Source organism: Dermacentor variabilis, chromosome 3 (genome assembly GCF_050947875.1).
Source record: "Dermacentor variabilis isolate Ectoservices chromosome 3, ASM5094787v1, whole genome shotgun sequence".
NCBI classification, from domain to species: Eukaryota; Metazoa; Arthropoda; class Arachnida; order Ixodida; family Ixodidae; genus Dermacentor; species Dermacentor variabilis.
In genome coordinates this window covers 219,185,024-219,198,164 of record NC_134570.1, presented here as the reverse complement: position 1 = coordinate 219,198,164, position 13,141 = coordinate 219,185,024, and the positions used below count along the sequence as shown (strand labels likewise).

The window sequence follows — 13,141 nt, the reverse complement described above, 5'->3', positions numbered from 1 at the left end:
CTACATCCTCACCTGTATGGACCGCTATACCCGGTGGCCTGAAGCGTATCCGGTACGCCCACGTCACGTTCACACGACTGCATTACGCACCTCCGCGAAAGGAATGGTTGAGTGTCTGTGCCCGCTGCAAAAGACAGCGCTCTTTACCCAGGACACCTCAGCTTTGGGGATTCAAGAGTGTCCCATCGTACTGCTTGGCGTTCGCTCGGACATCAAGAAGCACCTCGCGTGCACTATGGCGGAAATGGTTTAAGGAGCTCCTCTTCACCTTCCCCGTGTCGCAACTTACAGTTGTGACCACATCGACCAGCTACGATTACTATTCCAAGGTTTACGGCCAACTCCAGCCTGCCAACCATCCTCTTACGACGCTTCCGCAAGACCTTGCTTCATCGGGCCATGTTTCCGCGCGCCGAGAAGGCATCCGGCCATGACTAACGTCGCCGTACGAAGGACTTGAAGTGATCAACCGCCGAAACAATCTTTATATGCGAAGGGCAGTGAGGATAACGTGGCATCGAGCGTGTTAACGGAGCCTACGACAGCGAAGGCATGTCCTACGGTTCTCCTTCCTGCAAGTCAAACAGTCATGTGCACGTCGTCCGCAGCACGTAAACTTGTGCCGTGGGAACCAAATAAAGCACACCACCGTTGGATGGATGAGCGTCACCTTTGGAACGGGACGGTGGGTTGCGCCGCCAAGCTCTTGCTATTATATTGCCTGATGTCTTACCTAGCTAAAAGAAATAAAAGAAAGAAAAAAAGAAAGATAAATTCCCATAAAATTTTCTGACCCCTATTGTGAACTTTGCTTTTGTACGTCTCCGTTTTTTGTCGTTTCCTTACTTCCCTCCCACCAATCTTCCAATCGCTTCTTACTAATCTCTACTGCGAACATGTTTACGTTCCTCCCTGCTATCGCTGAACCCAAGGCCTTCGAGTAGTCCAGTGGGGCCTAAATCGACCGCTGGGCAGATATTTCTCATTCTAATACAACATGCTCCATTGTTTCGCTAGCTTCACTGCAGCGAGCACGTACTTCTTCTTCCTTCTTATATACCGCTTGATAGATGCGTGTTCTGAGACATCCTTATCTCACTTCGAAAAGTAATGAGCTTCCCTTTGAGCTATCATAAATTGTTTCTTCCCTGATTTCGTTGTTTTTTCCTCTTAAGTAGTTACTCATGGCAGGTTTTTTTTTTCCATTTCCACCGCCCATGAGATTATTTCAGCCTCTCTGACTTTCCGCTTGACGTTCTTTGTTGCTGTGTTGCTCACCCTACAGGCCACATAATTGCTGGTGACCTTCCTAGTTCTTTTCCTCCACTGTGAATCATTTTTTTTCTGTACAGATACATCGACACTCTCTCAGAGCATTTACTTTCTTACATATTGCTCAGCAGTTCTTCGTATACATATCATATCGTTCTTGTCTACAGCCCTCTAGCGGCATTGCGCATCAGACCGCCGCTCTCATCAGGGCCTCTGCAGCCATCCGCTGTCTGCAACCTCACAACGCCTGCTGCCACCCTCAGGCCCGGGCCTCCGTGTAGCAATGTAAACGTGGAAGCGCACCACCGGTGCCTGCTCCCGGTTTGAAAGGCAAGCAAAATAAAGCATTAGACTCACCTGAGCGTGGGAGTGACAATACCTCCGCCGCTGTACTGCACGTTTTGGTGTGTAAGCCACGAATCCTATAGAAAGACTCTTTAACGTAATGAAATCGTTGCGATTATCCTTCGCCGGGGACGACGACGCGCAGATTATTCAGGAACTTGTTGTTAATGTCGGCGTGTGTATAACTGTATGTGTGCTTTAGAAAGCAGTGAGTTGTTGCGAATTCTTGTTAATTCGTGAACAGAAACACCGAGTGGTGTGTTGGTGAGGTGTGGGCGGAGAAGGAAATCCAGTGGCGTTAGTTGGAGGAAACATACGTCCGATTCTCCACCAGTGCACTGCGCAAAATGCATTGAATGCGTCCTGATTGGCTAAACCGTTGAAGAATAATTCGAACTCATGGACTTATTTTTGTGGTTATTTCTGTAAATCTGTACTAATTTCACAAACACTTACCAACGTAAAAAACGTGGACGAATGCGCAAGCACAAATGGCGGAATTCTCTGTGCGTGTAGGTTTCTTGAAGGGAATTGAGCTGTGTGTTATTAGCCAGGTTTCACTTGCGATCATTACCATTTTATTGCTGTTGTTATGCAAAGACAAAAATAGCATGTAGGCGAGAAAAGACTGCACCCACCGCTTCGCCCGTAGCCGGGTTCACAAACCAGTCGGCTTGATTGCGGAAACACACGGCACCGGCCGCGTAGCCGCGCCGCATCTTTGGCGTCCACCACTCGTCGAGGTTGCCCTTGTAGTCGTAGTAGGCGCCTGCAAGGTGCCGCTGCGTCAGTGAAACACGCTCCAAGCGAGCGCTCAATTCCCGACACCGATTCATGTTACGGTAGTTTTACGTGTACCATGATCAGAACAGCGGTAAAGCGCATATAGACTTGGAACACGCAAGTACAGAAAGTATATGAAAAATAAGTTAGGTCAATTCAAAAATGAAATCTCGGGGAACCTGTCGACCCGCTCCGGTGGCTGAGCGGCTGTAAGGGCTGAGCCGCGGTGGGGACGCTGCCGAAGAAGAGAAACACTTTTGTGTTGGCCAGGGACGACCCGATCTATGGGCGTCCCCTTTTAAACGGGGCGGTGGCACATAGTCGCCTGGCCTGCTTAAGTTAACCAGGCTTGCAATACATGCTATTCATTCTAGCAGCTTTGCATGCAACAGCTTAATCTTTTTCTCCTCGATACTTCTCTATCTACCTTGTAGCGCTACCTACACCTGTAACGCACCTAGTCATAATGATTTATTGAGTTCGCGTAGCAATAACAATCCCTTCCCTGCTTAAATTTTTGCCACCAGTACTGTAAACGTCTTCTGCTTATCTCAACTGATGACCTCTCGATGCTTCCGTCCACTTTTAATACTAGAGCTTTTCGAAGGTGTACGTTACCTACGGGTCTCACTAAGGGAGTAACTCGGCATTAAATTATGATGTACTGAGTGGTCTCCGAATTTTTGCTGCAGCAGACATATGCCTTACCTTGTTGTGCATATTTGCTCCGGCATATTTTTGTCCTTAAGCAAGGGGCTGGGGCCTCAAGTAGAAAGGCACTGCCTTTAGCATTACCGCGCAGATTTTCTCTTCTGATCTCTTTCTTCCCATTCTTGCATGTATCTCCATGGTATATTGTTGTTTAAAATTTTTGAGTTCAATTCACTGTCTCTGTTTCTGTCACTTTCTTCTTGATCACTCCTGGTTGCTTATCTACACATTTAATTACCCTGTCCTTGGCTGTCAACATTCTCGACCTTTTCTTTTATTCTCTGTCTCCGCTGTTCAGATAGAGCTGGCCGGCGAGAAGAAAACGCTGGCTGCGTGTTCGAGCAGACACTCTATGTGAAGGGCAGTGCACAAGCGAATTTCATGTCGTGTCCTGCAAAGTACCGCAGTGCGCGCGTTGCTTGCCATACACGCTAGCGAACTTCAAGCGCAAGTTGAGCTAGTATAGCTTCTTTATGTTAGGCCCATGTCACGGCTTGTCACCCGTTCGCTGAAGGCGCGAAGTCTTCGACAGGGTCTACAAGCCGGTTGGTCGCTCTGTACTCAAGCGAACACAGCGAAGAAGTCAGAGTCGGGAGAAAGACAGAAAAACAATATTTATCGACTTACAATGACACAAAAATTAAATGAAACACGAAAAACCAACGCTAACGCATGCACTAAATCTAGATCAATTATAAATATAAAAGAAATACAACGAACAGTTACCAGTATACATGGGAATGAACACTACAAAAAGACACTTAACGTGGTCAACAAAACAGAGTTCAAAGAAAACAAATGATGGCGTTCGCATCGCCGGGAAGCTGCAGCAAGTCCATAAAACGTGGAGTCGACCTCAGAGCGTTACCGAAGGAGGCTGGCAAGCCGATCTCGTTGCGGTGGATGCGATTGCTGGGCAGGGTTTCCCAGGAGTCTAGGTCCAACGCCTTCCCTCCAGCAGGTCGAGCTAACTGGAGGGGAACTACCGTGAGCTTCGTTGCATACGTTGGTTTGTCGTCTCTTACGCCAACAAGTATATCGCAGTTCAGACGCGGTTAGGCAGCCCAGGTGATACTGGACTGCACTAGCTGCTTGACGCTTTTCAGCAGAGTGTAGGTTCCGCTTCTAGACTCTAGACTCTAGACTCGGTCTAAAACCTGCGCGTAAACAACTTCTCCTTTCTCTAGTGTCCCGGGTGAGAGGATGGTAGATATTGGTAAGGATCCAATCAAGTTCACCCAATTGTATACTGGCTCCTCCCAAGGTCTTGGCCGCCACCCTTTTAATTAGGGGCGAGGGAACGGGTACTTGTTCCCTGCTGATAGAGTTCTCGCACTCGTATTGCAACACGCACGCACACCCTTGCGTCCGTGCCGGACCTCCATTGTCCGTTCATGAACATGGGAGAGACTACGGCAGCTGGCCATACGGCGCTGTCGGCATACATACACAGGCAGCAATTCGTGGACGCGGCATTGCACAGAAATACCACATACACTGTCAACACATCGTGGACATAGGCTTGCACAGATACACCAGATATTTTGGAGTATTCGCAATCCCGCCTTTTAAGTAAGCCTGCACGCGCGGGGCAGAGAATGCACAGGGGTCCTACAAAAGGCGGTCTGGTCGCCTCGGTTGCGCCGATGACAAAAAAAAAAACAATAATCCCCCAAACCTGCTAATAATCCCCCAAACCCCAAACTTAGTACGACAGAAAGCTGAGCTAGTTGGTAAGGATTCGTTATGCAAAAATGGCGTTCGTCCTGTCGACTTCTCTTGTGTCCTGTCTGCACGCCTCACGTTTTTTGCATAACGACAACTTAGTACATACGAAACTGCCGGCATACCACGCAAGGCGTCCCCGTAGCCCCCTGCAAGCTGTCGTTACGTGTGTTAGCGCCGAACAATAATCTAGAAAAAGCGTACGCGTTTATTATTCGTGATATGACGCAGAAAAAATGTATTTGACGGAATAACGTTTTTGCTAAATAAAGGCATTTCGTGAGACGTATTTGCAACTAACAAGCACTCCGTCAAAGGTGTGCATTTGTCCAATCCCATGCTGTCATAACGCAGGTCCCTTTAAGCTTCAATTGGGAACTATAGCAGGTCAGGCCTCCGGACAGCCCTCCATTGGAACATGAACGTGACAACGTTCAACGCTAGAACGTTATACAGTGAGACGGGTCTGGCAGTGCTATTGGAGGAATTAGAGGGCAGTAAATGGGATATAATAGGGCTTAGTGAAGTTAGGAGGCCAAAGAAGCATATACAGTGCTAAAGATCGGGCACGTCCTGTGCTACCGGAGCTTAGCGGAGAGACGAGAACTAGGACACGGGATCCTGATTAATAAGAATATAGCTGGTAACATACAGGAATTCTATAGCATTAACGAGAGGGTGGCAGGTCTTCTTGTCAAACTTAATAAGAGGTACAAAATAAAGGCTGTACAGGTCTGCGCCCCTACATCCAGTCATGATGACCAGGAAGTCGAAAGCTTCTATGAAGACGTGGAATCGGCGATGGGTAGAGTGAAAACAAAATGCACTATACTGATGGTCGACTTCAATGCCAAGGTAGGCAAGAAGCAGGCTGGAGACAAGGCAGTGGGGGAATATGGCATAGGCACTAGGAATAGCAGAGGAGAGTTATTAGTAGAGTTTGCGGAACAGAATAATATGCGGATAATGAATACCTTCTTCCGCGAGCGGGATAGCCGAAAGTGGACGTGGAGGAGCCCGAACGACGAGACTAGAAATGAAATAGACTTCACACTCTGCGCTAACCCTGGCATCATACAAGATGTGGACGTGCTCGGCAAGGTGCGCTGCAGTGACCACAGGATGGTAAGAACTCGAATTAGCCTTGACCTGAGGAGGGAACGGAAGAAACTGGTACATAAGAAGCCGATTAATGAGTTAGCGGTAAGAGGGAAAATAGAGGAATCCCAGATAAAGCTACAGAACAAGTATTCGGCTTTAACTCCGGAAGAGGACCTTAGTGTTGAAGCAATGAACGACAATCTTGTGGGCATCATTAAGGAGTGTGCAATGAAAGTCGGTGGTAACTCCGTTAGGCCGGATACCAGCAAACTATCGCAGGAGACGAAAGATCTGATCAAGAAACACCAATGTATGAAAGCATCTAACCCTACAGCTAGAATAGAACTGGCAGAACTTTCGAAGCTAATCAACAAGCGTAAGACAGTTGACATAAGGAAGTATAATTTGCATAGAATTGAACATTCTCTCAAGAACGGAGGAAGCCTAAAAGCAGTGAAGAAGAAACTAGGAATCGGCAAGAATCAGATGTATGCGTTAAGAGACAAAGCCTGTAATATCATTACTAATATAGATGAGATATTTCAAGTGGCTGAGCAGTTCTATAGACATTTATACAGTACCTGTGGCACCCACGACGATAATGGAAGAGAAAATATTCTAGAGGAATTCGAAATCCCACAAGTAACGCCGGAAAAAGTAAAAAAAGCCTTGGGAGCTACGCAAAGGGGGAAGGCAGCTGGAGAGGATCAGGTAACAGCCGATTTGTTGAAGGATGGTGGCAGATTGTTCTAGAGAAACTGGCCACCCAGTACACGCAATGCATCATGACTTCGAGCGAACCGGACTCTAGGAAGAACTCTAACATAATCTTAATCCATAAGAAAGGGGACGCCAAAGAGTTGAAAAATTAGGGACCGATCAGCTTACTGTCAGTTGCCTACAAACTATTTACTAAGGTGATCGCAAATAGAATCAGAAACACCTTACACTTCTGTCAAGCAAAGGACCATGCAGGATTCTGTAAAGGCTACTCAACAATCGACCATATTCACACTAGGTGATAGAGAAATGTGCAGAATATAACCAACCCTTATATATAGCTTTCATTGATTACTAGAAAGCGTTAGATTCTCAGCAATAATGGAGGCATTACGCAATCAGGGTGTAGACGAGCCGTATGTAAAAATACTGAAGGATATCTATAGCGGCTCCACAGCCACCGTAGTCCTCCATAAAGAAAGCAACAAAATCCCAATAAAGAAAGGCGTCCGGCGGAGAGATACGATCTCTCCAATGCTATTCACAGTGTGTTTACATGAGGTATTCAGAGACCTGGATTGTGAAGAATTGGGGATAAAAGTTATTGGAGAATACCTTAGTAACTTGCGATTCGCTGATGATATTGCCTTGCTTAGTAACTCAGGAGACCAATTGCAATGCATGCTCGCTGATCTGGAGAGGCAAAGCAGAAGAGTGGGTCTAAAAATTAATCTGTAGAAAACTAAAGTAATGCTTAACAGTCTCGGAAGAGAACAGCAATTTACAATAGGGTGCGAGGCACTGGAAGTGGTAAAAGAATACAACTACTTAGGGCAGGTAGTGACGGCGGATCCGGATCATGAAACGGAAATGATCAGAAGAATATAAATGGGCGGGGGTGCGTTTGGCAGGCATTCTCAGATCATGAACAGCAGGTTGCCATTATCCCTCAAGAGAAAAGTGTATAATAGCTGTGTCTTACCAGTACTCACCCACGGGGCAGAAACCTGGAGGCTTACGAAAAGGGTTCTACTGAAATTGAGCACGGCGCAACGAGCTATGGAAAGAAGAATGTTGGGTGTAACGTTAAAGGATAAGAAAAGAGCAGATTCGGTGAGGGAACAAACGCGAGTTAATGACATCTTAGTTGAAATCAAGAAAAAGAAATGGGCATGGGCAGGACGTGTAAGGAGGAGGGTAAATGGTCATTAAGGGTTACGGACTGGATTCTAAGGGAAGGGAAGCGTAGCAGGGGGCTGCAGAAAATTAGGTTGGCGGATGAGATTAAGAAGTTTGCAGGGACGACATGGCCAAAATTAGTACATGACCGGGGTTGTCGGAGAAGTATGGGAGAGGCCTTTGCCCTGCAGTGGCCGTAACCAGGCTGATAATGATGATGGAGAAATATTGCATTCGTCTTCACGCAGGTCATATACTGCGTAAAACTGCATGCCATGTGGGTCTTTTGTCGACGGTATTTAGACCTGACCAAAGCACGTGCGAGTTCATAGCCGCCCATCTATGGTGATGGTGCAACACTCATCCATTAATGGGTTGCATTCGAGCGCTTCACGCACAGTCAATAATCTCCTTGCAGAGAGAGCCGAAAAAGACACTTGGGACCCTATAACGTAAAACTAGTCCAATATGTTTTATTCCAATCTCCTGACGTCAAATTTGCGTAACCGCCGACGCAAAGATCGGGCGGGGGGCAGCAGGGTTCTCTGAACAGACCAATCAAACACTCTCCTCAATCATAGGAGGTCCCTTTCGTTTCCTTGAAAAACGAATAATATTGCCTTCGCTGAGCGACTTGTCTTATCTTATTGGCTGGCAAGAGGCGAGAGCACACTCAAGTGGAGAGGGATTCCATGGGGCCGAGGCAGGGCATTGAAAATTGATTACCGGATGAAGAGGGTGGTGCCGGTCTGCGATTGGTCCGCTTTCCCTTACTTAGCTTGCGGTGGCTGGTGGAAAATCGTGGCGGCATGCAACGGAAGCTTAAGTATGACGCAAAAACAGATCCTCAGCAAAGGAGAGTTGGCAGAACGAGGTCATAAACGTGCCGAAAGTGCACGAAAACATTACACGGCCACGCAAAAAGCTTTAGTATACGCAAATAAACCCACGCAACCCAAGTAGCCAGTGTCTCAATGATCCGCGGCAGCCATATTTTATTCCTTTCGGAACGGGGAGCCTGCAGCTATTTAGAAGAAAATTCACTTTTGTTTGGCATATTAATGCAACTTTAACGCGTACACGTCAGTTTGACGCGGTGAGTTTTCGCGCGTGTGTAACATTGCGTGACAAGTGAAGTGGGTGCAGCTCGAAAACTCTTGACCAATAGACGAGGGCTGATGGGGAAAAGCCGTTGAATAATAAATAACTACTTTTCTTTTGTTCGGTCTAATCATGCATAATCAGTGTGTACAAGTCATATCAGTTGGGGAGCTATCGCGGTCTTCGTGACGTTGCGTGCCAGACAGACGAAGTGGGGGTGGTCCAAAAAAGTTTTGGCCAATCGCGGAGGGCTGATTGAAGAATTGGAATAAAAAATTTTGGAATAGCTTTAGGTTAAAGCGCCCTTGATTGAAAATCTACTTTAAAAATACAATTTCTTGAAAATAGACGAGGCCACTTGTCGCAGTGTTTGGTTCGCATTTCTACCTTGTTGTCATTTTACTCATCGTCTTAAATACTTAGTGCGTCACGCCGCCTGTTCTGCATGTTTGAGAAATGAGCGGCTGTATGAAATGAGTATGAAACGCACAACAGCGGTCATCTACCCAGAAGAAAATGGCACGCGAAATGACCTTGCTTTAGATGCCAGACTACCACTTTACGTGCAAGCACAACTGGCCAGCTAGTGAAATCGGCGAATATATGTTTGAAGCCACTAAGAAAGCAGGTGCCTGGAGTTGAAGAGGAGAGGCCTCACAGGAAAGTACGAAGCAGCGCTCTGAGCGCGTAGGAAAGTAACACCAGCTTGACGAAAGTGCAGGTCAGATTGTGCCATGTCCTCTGATGTCTTCTGGTAGTTGCTACGGGTTGCGTGAGCGCCGTGGAGGTAGAGGGTTCGTCTCATGAGCGAGTGGCCAAGCGCCGAGCGAGGAAGACGGAGCAGCAACACGAGCGGCGGCGGGGCGACCGCGACTCGACCGGGCCCGAAGTGGTCGCCAAGCGCCGGGCACAAGCTGAGCAAGCCCGGCAAAAGACGCGTGCCTAGCGTTCTTAGAATACTCTCTAGGAACGCGCTGGGTGCATTGTGACAACGCCGGTGTATCAGGCAAAACGAAGGAGCTTAGAATCTCCTCAGCAGCGTGAAGCCCATTTGGAACCGCCCAGCGCAGTGCCTCCCGCGCAGCACGGGAGCGCTACACCGAGCAGAATGTAGACAGTTGTACGAAGTGACGGTAGTAGTTCTATCTGCCGTATAAACTTCTAAACATTCGCATACTGACTAAACAGTTAACCACGATGTCAGTGCGCACAGGCCAGCTTGAAAACATCACAATCAATGACCGCGGATACTCGCAGTTAAAACACCGTCGAGAGAAAGCGCGGTAGCAGCAGCGAGCGAAATTACCTCGTTCCGTTGATCTCTTCAACGCGAACTCAGCGGCGAGAAGGTAGCACCCATGCAGCTATGAGTCGTCGGCACAGTCGGTACACCTACTGGCCCCGCACACTCTCAAGTTCAACAAATAGCCACAGAGGGCGAAAGAAATGACTGCGCGGCGCTGGTAATAAAACAAGCATATTACATCGATTAAAAAGGTGTCCCCGCCAGCGCAATAGTCTCATCATCATCATAATTTATTGGTCTTTAAGGACCCCTGGAAGGGGCATTACATAAGGGGGGGGGGGCGGAACATTCAACACAACAACGTAAGTCACTGTCAAACCTTGTCACAATCAGTGATCAGCAGGACATATACAGAAGAAAAAGTACAAAAACCCTTTAAATAAGGAATAAGGAGTATAAAAATAGCAACAGTAAGTAAACAGAGGCAAACAGAAGCAGGCAAGAATTTTCACATTATGTTTTCCAATAGGATGTCAGCAACTGCTGGAACTTATATGGATCACGAACATAGATGCAAGTATGAAACCTAGGTTTCCATCTTGAACAATGCGGAACACGTCTGCATCGATATCTTCCGCTAAAAGCGCTGTAGTGAGCGAAATTTAACCTGCAAGTTTTCTCCTACACTACTGAAAGTGTTTTACTACTTCACATAGAAAACAAAATTATCATTCTTAATTATGCATTGCACTCTACAGTACTGACTTTGGTTTTTTTTGCCTTTATAAACTCAAAATAACGGCCAGCATCATCGCCCCACACTTGAACACTGTGCTGCATTCGAATTTTTACTGTTGCATTCGCGTGCACGACAGGCACGGCTTCATTGGTTGGTACACTTAAGCTATTTGATTATTGTGTGCCCCAACCTACACATTCACTAAACTTTGTTATCTCGCGTTATTTAACATACGGTGGACTGACGTGTTTGCAACCATAGATGCAAGCCTGAAACCTAGGTTTCCATCGCGAACAATGCAGAACACGTCTGCATCGAAACGGGAGCTGCATTCTGCTGCGACTGAGGGCGGAAATATCGGTGATTCGTTTAACATTACTGCTTGAATCTTTATGTAATATTCGTCTTGTTAATTTACAGGCGGTGACAAGTTAACGCACTAGATTGTGCAGTACATACGGGGAGTTAGGACCCTCCACCGCAATTTCCGTAATAAAGCTTTAGTTGCGAGGCTGTCGTTATAAATACAATCACGAAAGAGGGAGCGACGTTTTCATCTGGTTGTAGCCATCGCCTTGGGCGACCGATTAGTTTTATCAATATATACTTTTTTAGTCCGCCGGCAACTTCTTGCACCCACAAAACCGCATAAACATTTGGTAAATTAAAGGGAAAGTACTGAATTTAATAGATTAGACACTTACATGCGTGGTAATTGAGCCATATTTCATACTGATTGTTTCCAATTGTTCTTGGTATTCAATTTGACTTACCTTAAGGTATTTATTTTGGCTCTAGGGATGCTGTGCATCGAGGCCATGCAGAAAAAGAACGCATCAGTTCTGACAGCTTCGTGTGTTTCATGCATTTGCTTGTGGAAACAACAGTGTGATCTCTTATAGCGCATAAATGAGCGCAAAATATTCTAATTTTAATCCTAACAATACTTTGTTGACACGCATCGCAGCTAGGTAGACACCAATTTTATGGAGTGTAGCAATATCTATACAATTAGCATGATGCTTAAGCACCCGACAGCAAACAGTGTACCTTTGCATGTGTTCTGATGTCACAAACCATTACAATATATGTGCCACAGCTTTCACATTATATGTGGCAAAATTGTGCTTTTTCAATATGTTATATAGAGAAATTTCAGTTCCAGACGCACAGTAAAGAAGACGACACCACTGCGAAACAACACTCCAAATACCTAAAGAGAAGGCCTTTGTGTGGACTTTTGATGCTACTATAAGGTAAACAACACCGCGCTCACAGATAAATATGTTTGATTTATCCTCTATTGGTATGCGAATCTTGAGATACATGTCGTTTGTTTGTATAAGATGATATTGTTACGGAGCAACAAACAGGGGTGCCAGTCAGAAAACGATTTGACGTGTGGAGGTTAAATCGGTCTTGACAGTCATCTTGTTTATGCATCATTGTCTCTCTTGTGGACATTGTAAATACATCTTTACATGTCCCGTCTGCTGTGTAACAAATCGTTGAGAGGCGCTGGGTACCCTCAAGAAACGACTGATCTTGCAGTCGTCGTCAGCTCGGACTGCACAACATGACGGAGGAAACAGGGCCCGACATGGCGTGTTCCACGTCAACGCCTGCAACGCCGGCGGTTGTGCTGCTTCAGCTGCGGGATAGAGGAACGTTGTGAGGCACCAACCACCTCTACGTGGAAGAGTGAATTACCACGTATGAGCGTGTAAATGCCCACAACAAATGGTATCCGGCGATTATGTTAGCTAACTTGGTCTTCTACCTACAAGGCCTGGCGAAGGTGTGGTGTAGCAACCACGAGGAAGAGTTTAACGACTGGGACACGTGCAAACAGAAACTGAGGAACCTTCTGGCCGTCCCAGCAGGTGGAAGAACACCGCCAAGAAAGAACTAGCGACCCGCGCCCAGAGGTCCGCACAATGATACGTCTCTTACATCCAGGACTTATTAATTGGCTCTGTGCCGTAAGGCCAACAGCGATATGGCTAAGCCGGGCAAGGTTGACCATGTACTGAAGGGTATCACTGACGATGCTTTCAACTTGCACATGTGCAAAAAAAAGACTCGACCGCGAAACCCTCTGATCACTTCCTCACACCCACAGCGTCATCGACGGAGGAACGTCTACTGTGCATGGTATGTACATCGCTCGCATTGGCATAGCGGGGCGCCTAAAGAATGTTTCTTTTGCCATTTTGGAG

At 46.7% G+C, this 13,141-nt stretch overlaps 1 pseudogene; it reads right to left on the bottom strand.

Moving 5' to 3' along the window:
• Window positions 1–2,453, bottom strand: part of LOC142575027 (uncharacterized) — a 98,151-nt pseudogene extending 95,698 nt beyond the window's left edge.
• Window positions 2,454–13,141: the final 10,688 nt, after the last annotated feature.